At 44.5% G+C, this 18,206-nt stretch overlaps 1 protein-coding gene across 6 annotated transcripts in view; it reads left to right on the top strand.

Moving 5' to 3' along the window:
- The window catches only part of TNFAIP8L1 (TNF alpha induced protein 8 like 1), an 87,045-nt gene that overhangs the window by 2,839 nt on the left and 66,000 nt on the right, over nt 1-18,206 (top strand). For 3 of the 6 annotated variants that reach the window (XR_003858437.1, XM_029614560.1, XM_029614559.1), the window contains exon 2: nt 15,484-15,592. The exons of the other annotated variants lie outside the window; for them this stretch is intronic. The gene's annotated coding sequence lies outside the window, so the exon portion shown is untranslated. The remainder of the gene's footprint in view (nt 1-15,483; nt 15,593-18,206) is intronic. 6 annotated transcript variants of the gene reach the window in all.

Below are 18,206 nucleotides of genomic sequence, written 5' to 3' on the forward strand. Positions count from 1 at the left end.
GGTAATCCTAGATAAAGAGCATTGCAGTAGTCTAGGCCAGAAAAAATTAGGGACTGTAGAATAGTTCGGAAATCGTGATGAAAAAGAAGAGGACGGAGACGTTTTAAGAGTTGCAGTTTGTAAAATGATTTTTTTGTCAAAGAGGAAATGTGTTGTTTCATTGATAGATCCGTGTTTATGATGACTCCTAAATTTGTGGCATAGTGTGTTATCGGGATCGATACGCCGTTTGTTATCAAATGTGAAGGTGGGCCAATTAAGTATCTGAAATGGATGTTAGATGGACAATCTCAGTCTTAGATGGATTCAATTTTAGACGATTGTGGGAAAGCCAAGAGTTAATAGTAGATAGATTAGATTATGGTTCAGAGATGATCAGAAATTGGCTTGACTGATAAAATATTGAAATGGTTCACCTCCTTTTTAACAAATCATTCCTTTCAAGTAAGAATTGGCAATTTTTCCTCAGATACAGTGCAAATGGTTATGGGGGTACCACAGGGATCAGCCCTGTCAGCTACACTTGTTAACATCTATATGCTCCCCAGACTAGGCATAAGCTACTACATCTATGTCGATGATGTACAGTTCTTAGTACCCATAGAAATATCCATGGAACAATCTTTAAAGTTACTAGAAATATACATTTCAACAGTTCAACAACTTTTAGTTCATATGAAACTGGTCTTCAATAAGCAAAAAACCAAAATAATACTATTAAATCGAAAAATTCCCATCAATCGGTTAAATCACTTTGTAAGAGTCTCCACTCGAGATCTGACTGATCGAGTCCGTGACTTGGGAGCAATAATTGATGGTAACCTCACCATGAAGAAACAGATTAACAAGATAGTAAGGGATGGTTACAATGAATTACATCTCTTAAAACCTTTTACTCCACTTTGATGATTTCAGAAACTCTTATCTCTGCTAATACAGACTGTTGTAACGCGCTATACTGTTAAGAATCCCAGCTAATACATCAAGACCTGTACAACTATTACAAAATGCCACTGCCTTATACCCTTCCTTTTTCCCTATAGAAACCCTTTTATACCCCTTTTATTTTACCCCTCCGCTATCCTTTAAACCTTACGTTTCCCTATAGCAACCCTGCTAGTCTATATATAGTTGCCTTTCTGAACGCATAATTTGTAATGTCATATATAGTGTCTCCTGTATGTACTGGTAAAAGGTAATGTATATTACTGTATATAATACTTTTTGGAGTGTATAATGTATATCAGGTTATCCACAGTTTATAAGGTTATACACAGTCCCTTACTGAGTGTATAATTTGCAATGCTACTTATTATGTTCTTCTGTTGTTTTCCATCAGGTACTGTTCCTTTTCTCCTCTTCCTGTTTTTCCCTCTCTTCTCTCACCCCTTCTCTCTTCCTAACTGCTCCCTCTCCCCCCACCCTGGTTTTTTGTAATTTCCTCCTTCAGTTATATTGTAAACCGGCATGATGTACCCACGAATGTCGATTATATAAAAGCTAATAAATAAATAAATAAAATACGACCATATTACCCCAATTCTGATTTCACTACCCTGGTTGCCTATTAAATTTAGAATTCAGTATTAACTCAAACAATGCAGATTGTTTAAGTGCTTCATTCCACTTTTACACCCCACAAAGGGATTTATGATCAGCAAATAAAGGCCTCCTAAACATGTCATCATTATGATCTGCACACGTGAATGAAGTACGTGAGAGGGCCATTTCTGTGGCTGGGCCAAAACTGTGGAACTCATCGCATGAGCTGAGATTACAAAATGAGTTGAGGTTATTTTAAAAAATGAACTAAAAACTTGGCTTTTCAAATTGGCCTATGATAGCAGCAATTAAAATCAATGATCAGGGGCAGCAGTTTTGTTTATTTTTATCTGCTGGAAGAGGAAATGGCAATAAATAGGTTGAGATATCTCAGATTATGTTACCCGGATGTATTGTATAAATGTTTCTTTTTTTATATTAGGTTTTTAGTTATTATGACTATGTTGATGTATCTTTTAATTTGTTGTGAACCGCCATGATTGTATACAGAGTGATGGTATATAAATAAATAAATGGGATAGAAAGTGCCTACTTCCAAAACTCTGAGATAGGTAGATTATAGGGCTGCTGCCTGACCAGCTGATCCAGTTCCGATTTTGCATCTAAGCACTTGTAGTTTTTTTCCTTTCCTGTAAGTCTAGATATGCAATAGCACAAGAACAGAACTGGCTTCTCAGAGTTAACCTGGGTCAAGTGGTAACTCATGGTGGGCAGAAGAGCTCGTGGCTGATGTTTGTCATTGGTTTAATGAACTACTGGTAAACAATTTAAAAAAAATGAATGAGTGGCCAAGGAATATAGAATCTAGATAATACTGAAGTGCAGCACTGAAACCCCAGCTGCCCTTTGGCAATGTCTCGCAACAGATTAATGCAGAGGCAAAAGACTGAGTTTAGTCACCTGAGGTGACTAAACTCAGTTTACAGTCATTTTACAGTCATAAAATAGCTATTTTGTAGGGAATGTCTTAAACCTCAGAGCTGATGCTAACAATCCCCAGGATCCGTGATAAAAGTCAGATGACATAAGGCAAAGATCAGGATCTCAGACAAATCAATAAGGGCAATTATGGTGATAGAGCTTGATGCTGAAGGTTCTGTCTGTATTAAGAAACTGAATTTTTAAAATGTTGAAAAAAATAAGTTGCACATTTTACTTTTTTCTGTATGACAACATGAGCATCAGTGTTCACTGGGCTTCTATGGTCTGTAAATAACCACTGGATCTAGTCACTGATTGGCTGGCAGACTGGACTATAGATTAATGGTGGTTCCACCTAAGGTAGTCTCATCATCACAGATTTCCAAATTGCCTGACAGATTCCCCCACCTGTAATTCTGGTTCTGTGTCACTGTGCACAGTGGAACAGCAGTCGGAACAGACTCACTGGGAGCAAAAGTAATTTGTTCTAATGCAGTTTACAAATGTACAATTTGTAGGTGCTCAAGGTAAAATAATTATGTGCTGTTTGTGGCATCTGTTATTACATAAGAGTCAGAACTAGGATGAGCATATGTCAAAAGGGATAGACTGATTCTTACCTCTTATTGCAGGTATGTAATTGTAGATCTGATTTCTGTAAGAAAAAACAGAACTACAGCTCCATGCATGCAATCATATAAAATCAGGACTGGGCTAGCCTGTCTTGTTTTGACAGAGAGCTAGAGTTGTCCTGGCCAGAACCTGCTGCCAAACACAGAGACGCTGCCAACCACCCATATTGACTCATAAGAGAGGCAGAAAACACTCATGAAAATGTGTACTGAACAAGGTAATGATGATAGTGCAACCATTTTCCAAGTGTATTCTGACAGTCCAGTGTTGTTTAGAAGCTTGAATTCCCCATGAACCTATTTTATGTTAACAGAGTAAGTTTATGACCTCTTGAGTTCCAGCATTTACAACTGGCACATGCAGGGAAGCAGGGAGATGTGGGTCCATCAACCCTCACCACTACAAACACACACACATTACACATACACATTCACACATATATATATATATATATATGTGTGTGTGTGTGTGTGTGTGTATATGTATGTATATATATATACATACATACATATATATAATGTCATATTGTTCCATGTAACACTCTTATGCAAAGTTTTGTTCTTTGTAAACCAGTGTGATTTGTAATTTTGTACAGGAATATCAGTATATAAAAATCAAAAATAAATAAAAATAAATAATGTATGTGTGTGTGTATATATATATGTGTATACATATACAAACAGCCACAATAGCACCTGTGGGGTTTTTTTGTTGTTGTTGTTAATAACCCAGGAAGGAACGGATGATAGGGGAGGAAGAAGCAGAATGCCAGAACACCCCTCCCCAAAACCAGTGCATCCCGTGTGTGCCATTAATTAGCAGAAAGACATTCTGTGAAACCCTTTTACACTGAGGCAGATGCTGTTTTGGAATTAGAGCTCAGGTTCTGAACAGTAACGCAGCACAGACTGTGTTGTGCTGTATTCCCATGGCTGAGATCTGCAATGTCACACCCCTGTGACAGCTGTTCCACAATCTCGCTGCTCAAGGGGATTCTGCACTTCCATTTTCTCACACTGACAAAAATGTGTCTCTTCCCTAACTGCTACTCAATGGAAGAAGGAAGCTGCAGCAAAGACAGGGATGGTCTCATCCAGTATTTTATCTGTATACATATAACTTTGATATTTTGTAACAAATACCCTGGAAGTTTAGTAGAAAAGCTTATCATTTTAAATGGTTGTGTCAGTACTTAAAGCTTTATGTTTCCTAAAAATGTACATTACACCATTACCTCTATAGACTATCTTACGCTCCCAGTAATTTGTTTTGAAATCCTTCCTTGTACGTTTTTTTTTTCTTGACCCCTGTGCTGAATTAAATGTCCCTGATTTCAGCCTTGACTTGAGGTTACAGTAGTAGTATTCCTAGTTTTGGTCATGCTGTAGTATAATGCTAGTGAACTAATGTCTTAGCATTTGGCACAGTCCTAGCCACCTCTCCACCATCATGCCTGGTCAAGTTCAGTTTTCTTGCTTGAGCCGTGAGCCTTGATATCCTGCTAAACAGTGCCTTTTTTTTTTTTATCTTCCTTTGGGCACTATAGCCTCCACCTTCCTTTCCATCACATTCCTACTGTAACGTTCATCTCTTCTTTCCCCCCTATCCAAACCACACCACTCCCTTCCCTCAACTTTGCAATCTCAGACACCTCCAGCATTTTCCTAACCTCTTCGTCTTGACCTTGTCATTTCATGTCAGTCCAAAAATCACCACTGCTATTTCTTCTCTCACATGCTCCAGACTTCTGCTCTGTACCATTTTACACACTCCTACTTTTAACCAAGCTGGGATTCCCTTATCACAGGTAGCACCTCTCATTTCTTCCCACTTTAGCTATTCACCTATGGCCCTTACTTTGCTTTCTCCTGCTTGTGTTTGTTGTTGCACCAAACTATCTAAAATCCTCAGCTGACTGCAATTTCTTTTCTCCAGTTCTCATAACGTTCTATCTCACTGCTTTCATCAGTAAATTTTGCCACCATGTACTCTTTGTTCTGTTGATCTTCAGTCTTCCTCTTTCCATATATTGTACCCATCTTTCCAGGTCTTCTTTGCTTCTTCTCTGCTCTCTGCATATTATGTTGTTGGAAACTACCATGCTCCATGAGGGCTCCTTCTGAAAATCCTTTTTCATTTATCCAGTACAAATATGAAGAGGAAGAAACTCAGATCTGACTCTTGCCTTACTCTTGCTTTGACGGGAAAGTTTGCTTTTGTCCACAAGCTTTACCTGGATTTTACTATCCCGACATGTCCTTCATCAGCTGTATGTAAATGTTTGGGATAACTCTCTTTGTCATCCACCATCAAATCATTTCTCTGTCGACAAGCAGGACTGAATTAGCCATAACACATGGGGTGATGTCATCTCTCTAGCTCAGCAGAACTTTTACTACTGAGCATGCATGGGAGCTCCTGCATGCACTCTGCTTGTGAGCCCTCCCCCAATCTCTTTTTATCCGCATGGAGATGTAACTTTTTTCTCTCATTTAAAATGTTTTCCATAAGATGCTTCTCCTACTTCAGATAAACTTGAGTTCAGCAGAAGCTCCTTAAACAGGGCTACAACTCCCTGCAGTGCTGGATTCTGGATCCACTGCGATCTCAGATTTGAGCAGAACGCGAAAGTGTGGGGTGTCAGATGCCCTGTTGGGGGCGAGGGAGGAGAGGGGGGACTTGTGGCACCCAGTGCCTTCATCACAGGAGCGTCTGGTGCCGTTAATGCACTGGTGCATTCTACGCTTTCAACACAACATCTGGTGCCGTCGGTGCCCTCAATGCATCTGCATGGTGCACTTGATATAGAAACCTCAGCGCAGAAGTTGTGGCCTCCCAATCATGGTATCCCTCTCTAAATCTGGAAATAACTGAGCCTATTTGTTCCACAGTACCTTTGGCAAACATACGTAGTCCACCTGGGACCTTCTGCTTGGAGCCCAGTGCAGGCATCTTGACCTCCTGCAAGTGCACTTGAACTCTGCCTAGGTGGGACATCTCATTGCACACACCCATTCAGAGCCTTGTCAGCATCATCTGTTTGAGACACTATGTCCAGGGCCTTGTCATGGGAAATATCAAGGGCATCACATGATCATAGCCCAGTTTCTTCTCCAAGAAGGATACATACAGGTTTATTCCTATCAGCAGAGTCCCTTCGAATTCCTCACTATGGCTGGAGGCATTGGTCTGCTTCAGTTGGACAATCTGTTTCCCCACAGTGGAGGATGCCAGAGAGTATTTCTCCTCTGAGATGAATGAAATCCCTGCCGTGATCACTGTCATTAAGCTCTCAGGAAGAGTCTATGGGAATTTCTTCATCTCCTTTTTCCTGATCTGTTGAATTTTTGTCCCCATTAGTAGGCTTTTCTTGCCAGAGATCTGGGTGGGGGGAAGGTAATTTGAGTGATTCTAGGGAGGAGTTTTTGGAATAATAGCAGAGAACCTCATATTTCACATTCTTTGGGGCCTGTGTTGAAACAAACCAATCCCCTGCCCTCCAGGATAAGGAAACTGGTTCTCAACTACAGAGCATCCATTTCTTTTGAGGTGATCCACCAATCACTTTAGTCCATTGTGGTGTTCTAGAAATCAGAATGGCAAAAAAGTCCCTTATTATCCCCCAATGCACTCCAGTGATATTCTCTTTGGGAGATTAAGGATAACAAGCAGCCAACTTTTCGCTTCAAGGCACCCCTTTTTTCAGAGATGCCTATTCTATCCATTTCAATGGCATGTTTCAGCAACTATGCAGCAGCTTCCAGCAAGAGGTCACACATGTGAGGGAAGTCAGCCTGTAGGAGATACCAGACGTTTTACTGCTGATGCAGCAAAATATGAATACTGACTTCACAAGATGGACACCGACTTGTATTTCATCAGAAATACAGAGGTGATGGAATTTGACTGGAATGGCAAGACTGTTTAACTAGGCCTCTCTGAAGAATAACAACTTATCTCTGTAAACAGAAGTCCTGAAACAAAAAGGCTAATGTTGTTTTTTAAGGATAGTTTCAAGACCTGTAACAGAGCCCAAATCTGCCTGGAAGGTGAGCTTATCAGACAGGTCGGCTCACAGGTGAACTCTGCTACAGCCATGTCAGCTCGTTGGCTCAAAATGTTACAAGACCAGAAATCATGTGCCCTGATCAGGAGCTGTCATGCAGCAGTGGCGGTCTAGCAGTCTGAAATGAAGAAAATACCCCATTTTTGTGCTCCTGTTTGACTATGTATAAGCTCTTACATATGTATATCTTAGCTCTAAAAGCAGCAGAGGAGAGGGGTTCAGGGAGGCAGTAGTAGTGGAAGAAGACAACACCTGAGTCAGCATTCCCTGCCCTTCTCCTGCAGACCAGTTTCAGCATACCAGAGGACCCTACATATAAGAAAATCTCCAGCCTGCTGCACTGATGCTGTGCTGCTGTTCCAGGGACATCCTCCATTAGCCACAGCATTTCCCACGGCCTGCAAACCAGACAACTATAATGATGAGACTGATGGTAATCTTCTGAAGTTATGGGGACTAGTGAGCTACGTTTATTAATTAATATCCGAAACAAGTCAAAGTTATCTGATGTGCTCTGCTCTAACTTTACCTATCACGTGCTAAGGTGTAGTCATTATAAATATATGCTGGGTTAAGGATTGCAGTATAAATGACGTCTTTAAAATTCCTAAGTGGCTTGAATTCTTCTAGCCAGTTAGCCTGAAATGTCTGATAAATACAGTTCTAATTCTGATGAACTAGTAGTGTCCTTTCTTGGGCTGCTCATACTTCATAGAAGTTAATTCTGTGGTAATCTTCAGTAGCAATGCTCCTTCCCGGAGAGACATGGTTGGGGGGGGGGGGGGGGAAGCAGGCTGTCCCCCACAGGCTACAGAATACCTTTATATTCCTACAAGCCCAAGGACCCACAGTCTAAACCCAGTTTTTCTGGCTTGAATCTTAACTGTCTCCATTGGGAGAGAGTTTTTCAGCTATTACTTGACAATTGGAGAAAAGTTGTTAAGGACCGCTGGGTCCTCAAGTTTGCAAAGTGTGATTACCATTTATGTGTCTCCCTTCTTCCAAAGCATTACCATTCTTTGGTCTTCAATTCAGATCTGTCTCAATTACCCCAAATTGAATTTCGAGATAGAATCACTCCTTTGACAGCAGGCATTAGAGCCTGTTCCTCCTGAGGATCATAGCAAAGGGTTCTATTCCTGCTATTCTTTTCACCTCTAAGTTTTCAAGGGGATTGGGACCTATCCTGAAGAGTGATCAGGAGACGGTTCCAGGAGAAATTAAAAAGGAAATACTTCCACTCCACCCTGCCCTTTTTTCGAAATAAGGAACTGGAATTTGGATTTAATGGACTTCTACACTCTGGCTTTTTGGCTGGCCCAAGGGTCTTCGCTGAATACTCAGTGGTGGTGGTGGCACACTTTTGCCACCATGGAATGTGCATCTTCCCATATATAGAAGACTGACTAGCAACTTGACCATCTCAAGTGGGGGTCTGGGATTCCCTGAAGAAGTCTTTCAGCCCTCAGTCCTTAAACTTTATTACTTTGGGGCATGGACAGATTGGGTGGAGGAAGGTATGTTCCTTCTATCAGAAAGGGTTTTCTTCCATATGCATTGGTCCAGATCTTGCTACAGTTAGGCCAGACCACTGCTGGTCAGTAATACTTATTTTGGATCACATGGCGGAGGAAGGGCATGTAATCCCCTTATGCACCTAAAGCTTGTCTCCACTGGGCCCTCTGCTCTCACTGAATTCAGCTATGTCAACCCCTATTTCACTCTATGTTGGTTTCTTGGTGATGAAGATGTCCCTTCACTGGTATCTAAACCCATTGGTCCTGAGAAAGCTTTCCATCTTCGGGTTTTTCCCTTATCACTGGTTCCTTCCGTGTCAGGGACCATAGTACAGAATGTTTTTTTACAGACAAGTCTCTTGGAACTGTGAGCCACTCTAGTTTCCGCTGAGAGCATTTTCATGCAAGGAATAAGACTTTAGATCCAAACCAGCAATCAAATGGTAGTCTACATAAACAAGTAAGGAGGTACAGGGTCCATGACACTCTGCTGGGAATCTTAACAGATTGGGAATGGGCTTTCGGTCACAAGGCCTCCCTTCAGGGAGTAGTCACTCCCAGATTTTCCAACAAATTAGCAGATCACCTCCACAGGTTCTTCCAACCTGACAGACAGTCTGGCCTTTTGGGGCTGACAACCTCAGACTTACTTGCATTGGGAAGCATTGTTCCTAAGGAGCAAATTGAGGTCCACTTTGATCACTTCTCTGCTAAAATGGAAGGCACACCTGCTGTATGCGTTTCCACAACTGCGGTTAGTGGCAGGAATAGCTCAGAAATATTGGACAAGGCTTTTCCTCTTCATTCCACCTGACCCAAAGTATGGTTTCTCCTGTCTCATCCAGTTTTCTATCCATCCAATTCCTCTGGGAGAGGAGCCCTTGCTGCTAACACAGGGGCAAGATCATCTTACCTCCCAAACCTTCCCTCATGCAACCTCATGACAAGGATGCTGAATGTTTGGTAGTCTCCTTTTTCGCCATCAGAGGTCAAGGCCATCATTTTATTGGATAGAAAGCCATATACTGGAAGATTGTACAGGTGAGCTTTCTGGGTCCCTTTGCCTGTTTTTCCAAGGTTCTGCATCAGTACTTATTCTCCCTCTCTCCATCGGGTCACAATGCTTCATTAGTGAGAGTGCACCTTAGTGCTTTCGCTGCTTACTGCTTCCAAGTAAAGTAAGAACCGATCTCGCTTTTTCTTGGGCATCAAAATTTATGGAGGGTTTGTGGCATATGGTGCTTCCAGTTTCAAATCATTCTATGTCATGGGATCTCAGTGTTGAACTATTGGATTTTGCCTCCTTGAAGTCTCTTACATGGAAGTGACACCTGGAAGGGGGTGTTCGTAATCACTATTTTTTCAGCTAGAAGGGTCAAGCACTGCAGTTCTTTCACAAGAATGGTGCACCACACACATCCTGAATTTCTCCTAAGGTGGTCTCTGTTTTTCACTGAAATCAAGCCACGTGCATAGTGGAGAGATGGCCCTTCATGTGCTGGACTGTGAGATAGAACTCTCTCACATCGTCAGGCTTCTCAACTATTTGCATCCTACAATCCTAACAGTCTGGGAGTAGCAGTTGCCAATCATTCCTTGTCAACTGGCTAGCAGACTGTATTGCATGCTGCTGTGCGTTGGTTGGCCTTATAATTACAGATTCTGTCAAGTCCATAGCAAGGGGTTTTTCATTTGCTCTCCTAAGAGCTGTCTCCATTGCAGTCATCTGCAAACTTGATACCTGATTCACTAAGGGCTTTACCCATAGACACAAAATGGGAGAAAAGCCTTAATGAATCTGGCTGTATGCACCTTCCTCATTGAACAATATATCCAAAAATGACAGTAAATTTGGACAAGCAGTTTTGTGCAGCTTGTTCACCCAGTAATCCACTTTCCACGGGGTAGCTAGGTTGCTTTATTTAGTAAGTGCTGCACTACATAACCCTCAACTTGGGACTCCCCATGTCTCATGGCTAATTCAGCCCTGCTTGTTGACGGAGACAGCAAGTTTGCTTACCATAAACGGCGTTCTCTGTAGACAGCAGACTGAATTAGCCATGCTTAATACACATCTGTCTCACCGGAGCTTTGACTACCTCACTAAAGCTAAATTGTACAATCAACTGGGGGCTGCTGTGCGTGAGTGCATGGACTCCCATGCATCCTCAGTAGTAAAAGCTCTGCCGAGCCAGAGAAATGGACCCGTCGGGCACCATTGGATGATGTCATGCCACATGTCATAGCTAATTCATCCTACTGTCTGCAGAAAACTCTGCTTATGAGAAGCAAACTTGCTTTCTCTGGGCACCCTGTCTGGGCAAAAATACCATGTGGGAAGCTTTCTTTTCTCTATATTTCCCCAACAGGTTCTTCAATGTGAAATTTGTATCCATGTTTGATCTTCCTTGACAGAACCTCATCTGGTTGTCACTGAACTTTAATAAGTTCCTTAACCTCTTTTGTATAATCTTTTCCACCACTTGAGCGCATGGCTCACTTGTGTTGTCCTTCTGTAATTACTGCAGTCCTGCACATCTCCTTTCCTCTTAAAGGCTGGCTCCAGCATGCTTTTCCTCCACTCACTTGGCATTGTTCCTTCTTTCCAGATTGCTCTGCAACGGTATTGTTAGTATTTCCGGCCCCACTTCTTTCATCTCCTTTAATGCTTTGATCATTAAAACAGAAAATAATTTATTTACACTTAAGAATCCATTTTTTTCTCTCAGCATTTATCACCATAAAACTACCCTGCTGCTAATCTGGCACTATCATTCCTTATCTTGGCCACTCTTACAGAACATACTGTATCATATTCTTTTACTGTGGGTCACTGTGCCTGTAGGAGAACCAAAAACTGCAGGACAGTGGCCAATAAAGTTATAGCCCACTGATCTTAACGAGAGATTTATGTACAAATCAAGTTTGTGCCTGCTCTTGTAAAAATGAGCATTGCAGTTCATTAAGTAAATGCTGGAGCTGGAGAACAGTTTTACAGGGTCTTCAGTGACCTCTGAACTTCACTAGGTAAGCACTGCACATGGTCAAGAAAGCAAGAACCAGTCATCTGCCTGCAAAATTCCATATTATTCTTTTCAGCTACTTGCTCATCACTGAGCACGTATTCCACTTTAACCAAAAAAGAAAAAATACACTCAGGGATTAATCAGGCTGTGCATGCAGGGAGCCCCAAGTGAATGTGTTAACAGGATGACAGGCGACTAGCCGGCGACAGGGAGGGGATGGAGGGAAGGAAGGAAGTTGGCCTCACTCTGCAGTAGCTCATTGCATTATTTGTTTCCTCTGGGATCCTCATGAAACTGCGGCTCCATCAGCACAAGAAAGCCTGACTTTGATTGAGCTGTGAGAATAATTCCCCCATCACCCATCCACCCCTTCCCTTGCAGGGAGGGTGTGAGGGGGTATACCAGAAATTCACTGGAGGCATAATGGCTGCTCTTAAAATAATTCAGTATTGCCAGTCCCCTATATACCTGCACATGAGCATGCACCAAAACAATGAGAGATCTGAAACAGACAGCATGGCAAATAGTGCAGTATTACCATACTATATCCATTACAATCATAATGTGCAGCTCTGCAACCTGTCATGTTTAGAAGGCTATTGCCAAGCATTTTACAAACAATTAAAAGTGCAGCCATGTCTGAGGTGGCAGCAATTACTTTTGTGTGGCAGCATATTGCACATATATGAGGACAGAGAAGTGGACTCTAACGTACAGGCCGACGGAGCGCACTGTTAGCCTCCTCTTGGACGTGCGTTTTCCCTTACCCCTTATTCAGTAAGGGGAGGAAAACGCGCGTCCAACCCGCGGCACCTAATAGCGCCCTCAACATGCAAATGCATTTTGATGGCCCTATTAGGTATGCCCGCGGGATACAGAAAGTAAAATGTGCAGCCAAACCACACATTTTACTTTCAGAAATTAGCGCCGACCCAAAGGTCGGCGCTAATTTCTTCCAGCACCGGGAAAGCGCACAGAAAAGCAGTAAAAACTGCTTTTCTGTGCACCCTCCGACTTAATATCATGGCGATATTAAGTCGGAGGTCCCAAAGAGTAAAAAAAGTTTGAATTCGGCCCGTGGCTGTCAGGCCGAAAACCGGATGCTCAATTTTGCCGGCGTCCGGTTTCCAGCCTGTGGCTGTCAGCGGGCTCGAACCGATGCCGGCAAAATTGAGCATCAGCTGTCAAACCTGCTGACAGCCACTACTCCTGTCAAAAAGGAGGCGCTAGGGACGCGCTAGTGTCCCTAGCGCCTCCTTTTGCCCATTTTTACCGCCGGGCTTAATTTATATACAGAATCGCGCGCACCGGCTAGTGGCCAGTGTGCGTGCTTAGCCTGCTGTCCCGCGGACTTTACTGTATCGGCCTGTAAGATAGTGGAGTCAACAGCACTATAAGAGGTGTTATGGGATTGCTATTATGTGCAGAGGAAATGGTCTGATCCTTTTTGAAAGATGCTTAACTATTTGCTGCAATTTAAAAATATTAGTTACAAAAAGAAGAAAATGTGTTTTGCCTAAGTAATGGCAAGTCACAGTTTCCTCTTTTTATAACTAATATTGCTGTCAATAGCCACCTAAGCTCATTTGAGCCAACTGTTGGCTGATGATTTACCCTGAAGGAAAAATGTCATGTTTCTATTAATGCCCTAACGAAAGCTAATCGAGGAAAATCTAAGCGTTCACTACAGTCATCCTGGATATATTAACCCACCAGTGTTCAGACATTAGCCAAAGAACTCTTCTTGGTCAATATGAAACAGTGGGGAGGTAATCAGATTTGTTAGATTACATTATGACATGAAATATCTCTATTTTTAATAAAAGTTTTACACTTCTAGAAAATGCTGTATAGAGTCAGTCTGACACTATCTATATACAGTGGGGTAGATTTTAAAAGAAGCGCGATCAGCCTACTTTTGCTTGCGCATCAGACTCAAGCAAAAGTACGCTGGATTTTAGTAGATACGCGCAGAGCCGCGCGTATCCACTAAAATCCTGGATCGGCGCGCGCAAGGCTATCGATTTTGTATAGCCGGCGCGCGCCGAGCCGCGCTGCCTACCCCCGTTCCCTCCAAGGCCGCTCCGAAATCGGAGCGGCCTCGGAGGGAATCCTCTAACGCCCTCCCCTCACCTTCCCCTCCCTTCCCCTACCTAACCCACCCGCCCGGCCCTGTCTAAACCCCCCCCTTACCTTTGTTGGGGGATTTACGCCTCCCAGAGGGAGGCGTAAATCCCCGCGCGCGAGCGGGACTCCTGCGCGCCGGGCCGCGACCTGGGGGCGGGTACGGAGGGCGCGGCCACGCCCCGGGCCGTAGCCACGCCCCCGTACCCGCCCCCAAAACGCTGCCGACACGCCCCCGCAACGCCGTGCGCTCCGGCCCTGCCCCCGACACGCCCCCCTCCGAGAACCCCGGGACGTACGCGAGTCCCGGGGCTCTGCGCGCGCCGGGAGGCCTATGTAAAATAGGCTTCCCGGCGCGCAGGGCCCTGCTCGCCTAAATCCGCCCGGTTTTGGGCGGATTTAGGCGAGCAGGGCTCTGAAAATCCGCCCCAGTATGTACCACTCTAGAGAGGCACTTTGAATAGGGGTGGGTTGGGACTGGGGGGTGTTGTTAGAGACACATTCAGAGGTATTCATAGTAAAATTGACATCAGTAAAGAATTATAGCCCTTATAAGCGATGACAAGGAGTAGATTTTTTCACTGCAGCTAGCACTGCTCCCTGATTCAAAGTGCCCCTCTAGAGTGGTACATACATAGGGGTAGATTTTCAGACGAGCGCGAACAGCCTACTTTTGTTTGCGCTCCAGGTGCAAACAAAAGTACGCTGGATTTTAGTAGATACGCGCGTAGTCGCGCGTATCGGCTAAAATCCTGGATCGGCGCGCGCAAGGCTATCGATTTCGTATAGCCTGCGCGCGCCGAGCCGCGCAGCCTACCCCCGTTCCCTCCTAGGCCGCTCCGAAATCGGAGCGGCCTAGAAGGGAACTTTCCTTTGCCCTCCCCTCACCTTCCCCTCCCTTCCCCTACCTAACCCACCCGCCCGGCCCTGTCTAAACCCCCATCCTACCTTTGTCGGGGATCCCTGCGCGCCAGCGGGCCTCCTGCGCGCCGGGCCACGACCTGGGGGCGGGTACGGAGGGCGCGGCCCCGCCCCGGGGCCGTAGCCACGCCCCCGTACCCGCCCCCAAAACGCTGCCGACACGCCCCCGCAACGCCGCACGCTCCGGCCCCGCCCCCCGCCCTGCCTCCCGCCCCGCCCACTCCGAAAACCCCGGGACTTACGCGAGTCCCGGGGTTCTGCGCGCGCCGGTGAGCCTATGTAAAATAGGCTCACCAGCGCGCAGGGCCCTGCTCGCGTAAATCCGCCCGGTTTTGGGCGGATTTACGCGAGCAGGGCTCTGAAAATCCGCCCCATAGAGAATATCAGACTGACTCTATACAGTTTCTCTCTCTCTCTCTCTCTCTCCCTGAGTGTGCAAGATACACGTGTAAAGGCTGTAGAAGTATGTGTGGCAACAGTATTTTAAATGCTACGCGCGTACTTTATCAAATGAGGCGTATTTTTGTTCACGCTGCAAAACACACGTTTATGGGCACACATGCATTCCTTTTAAAATTTAACCCGATAGAATGGAGAAAACACTTTAGTAAATGAGGCCCTTAGATTGTAAACCCTATTGTACCTGAATGTAATCTGCTTTGAAGTGTCATGAAAGGTGGAATATAATACAAAGTTAAGCATCTCTTGTTAGATCTTGAAATAGGCATCCACTTCCAGCTGTCTGGTCCTCCATCACACAGATATCCTGGGAGCCTCATTTCTCTCATCTCATTTGCAAGAAATCACACAACTTTACAATTGTAAGTAAACACTCCCTCCTCCTCCCATCACCTTTTCCAGGCTCTCCCCTCCCTCTTCCAGTTGTTATTCTCAGTGGAGACAATCATATAATATGCCAGTAAAAGAATAAGCAAACCAAGGCTTGTAACATCCAGACAGAGCAATGCATGCACCTGAGATTCAATGAAACTGCATTTGCTCTGTTAAATTCTGTTTCTGCATGTGTACATACAGACTTTGGTTCAAAAAGATTTTAAGTGAAATATTCAAATGTACAGGGCCGGTGGAAGAACTAGGTGATCGCCTAGGGTGCCACAGGTTTAGGGGAGACCCAGTAGCCACCTACTGCTTCCATCAAACCTGCTCAGAATTGTGAAAAAATGTATCCCAATTCCCAACACTGGTGGCAGCTGCAGGACCTAGGCTAGCTATTATCAACCAGTGTGTCGTGTGCTACTCGCAGCCAGCGGGGCCGAAGAAAAGAAAACCGGCACTGCCAGCCGCCGCTGGAGACCAGGTCGGCGGGGCCGAAGATGAGCTGTTCAGCTGGGGGCCTGTGTGTGTGTGTGTGTGTGTGTTTGAGATCGGAAGGGTGCTTCTGTGTGTGTGTGTGTGTATGTAAGAAAGGAATGGTGCTTCTGTGTGTGTGTGTGTGTGTGTATGTAAGAAAGGAATGGTGCTTCTGTGTGTGTGTGTGTGTGTATGTAAGAAAGGAATGGTGCTTCTGTGTGTGTGTGTGTGTGTATGTAAGAAAGGAATGGTGCTTCTGTGTGTGTGGGTGGTGTGTATGTGAGAATGGAATGGTGCTCCTGTGTGTGGGTGGTGTGTATGTGAGAATGGAATGGTGCTCCCGTGTGTGGGTGGTGTGTCTGTGAGAATGGAATGGTGCTCCCGTGTGTGGGTGGTGTGTCTGTGAGAATGGAATGGTGCTCCCGTGTGTGGGTGGTGTGTCTGTGAGAATGGACTGGTGCTCCTGTGTGTGGGTGGTGTGTGTGTGAGAAAGGAATGGTGCTTCTGTGTGTGAGACAGGGAGGGTGCTTCTGTATGTGTGTGGTGTATATGTGAGTCAGGGAGGGTGCTTATGTGTGTGTACGAGAGAGAAATGGAGCATATTTTTGGCTGGCTGTGAGAGAGAGTGGGCATGTGTGTGATTGAGCCTGTTTGTAAGTGAGATAGAACATGTGTGTGATTGAGAGCTTGTGTGTAAGTGAGAGCGAGAGCATTGTGTGATTGAGAGAGACTGGCCAGAGAGGTGACTTGTGCATGTGTGAGAGACTGATCAGGGAGATGACTGGTATGTGTGTGCTAGCGTGAGAGAGAGAGACTGGTTGTGGTCCCTAAGGAAGAGGACCGTGAGTACAGCTTCAGCAGCTACTGCTGCTTCTGGTGTGGCCTGCAAGGGAAAGGAGTAGGAGAACTGCTGGAGAGGGTAAGTAAAGGTAGCTTTTTAAGTCGATTTTTCGTGATTGACTACCATTTAAATTATTGGCTAGTATGTGATGTGTCTGCTGTTTTGAAATATTTTATTGGTGTTTGAAGAATTTTTAATAATTTTTAAGAGTTTTTAATTGTTCATCAGCTGTTTTGAAACATTTTTTCATATATATTTACAATTATTTCTGTGTGGGAATCTATAACAACTTGGCTTTTTCTGTTTTCCTAATGGGAGGTATATTGGTGTTTAGGGCCTGGTTTAATATCTTTAGTGTTGCCTTTTTATAGGTAGGGTTGTTCAATTTGAGTACATGCCATAATGCAGGTATAACTTTGTGCGGATTAGTTTGTGTGCATTATTGCATATCCTGGGACTTTGTTATGTGCTATATTTCTGTTTCCATTTCTCCAGGTTTGCTGTGCATGCAGAGTGGCTTTTTTTGGGTTTTCATTCCAGTTTTTCTCCATATTAGTAATTTGTGGTCTTTCTGTACTTGGTGAAGGTCGTGTGTTTATGACTGAGGTGAGATATTTAACTAGCACGTAGGCACATAAAATACCTCATTTTATATGTTGTGTTTTCTCAATTGGACATGCATTGGTGGTGAGCTGCTGTCTTTTTTATAAGTAGGGCTATTGCGCCCGGTAGTAGAGGGAGTTTGTGTTGCTGTTATTGAGATAACACCAGAATATCTTTTTTTGTATGGTAAGTTGTACGGGGAATGTTCTAGTTCTGCTTTATACCCATTACTGAGGGGTGGGGGTGGAGTTAGCCCTGTGTCTGTCATGTGTTCAGTGTGTCTCGCATGTGATGACCATCTATCAGGTGTGTCTCAACAGGAAAAAGGTTGAGAACCACTGACCTAGGCAATTGGACCTCCTTCTAGCCCTCGAGGACCGGAAGAGGAAATGTGTTGTGGGCCCATATGGGCAGGAAGAAGGATGCCCAATCGCCATAGCTGGAAGGAATGGCCAGAAGAAAAGACTGAGAGGGTCAATTGCCAGCATCGGCCAGCTGCACGGTAGGAGAGAGGCAGGATTGGTCGGGCTGTGTGGCTGACTAGAGGCTGCGCTCGACCGGGCCGCTCAGAAGGAGAGAGGCAGCGATCGGTCGGGCAACACAGCAGGAGAGAGGCAGTGATTGGCCAGGCTGCACGGCAGGAGAAAGGCAGGATCAGCTGGGCATGCTGCAGAAAAGAG

Source organism: Rhinatrema bivittatum, chromosome 8 (genome assembly GCF_901001135.1).
Source record: "Rhinatrema bivittatum chromosome 8, aRhiBiv1.1, whole genome shotgun sequence".
Classification (NCBI taxonomy): Eukaryota; Metazoa; Chordata; class Amphibia; order Gymnophiona; family Rhinatrematidae; genus Rhinatrema; species Rhinatrema bivittatum.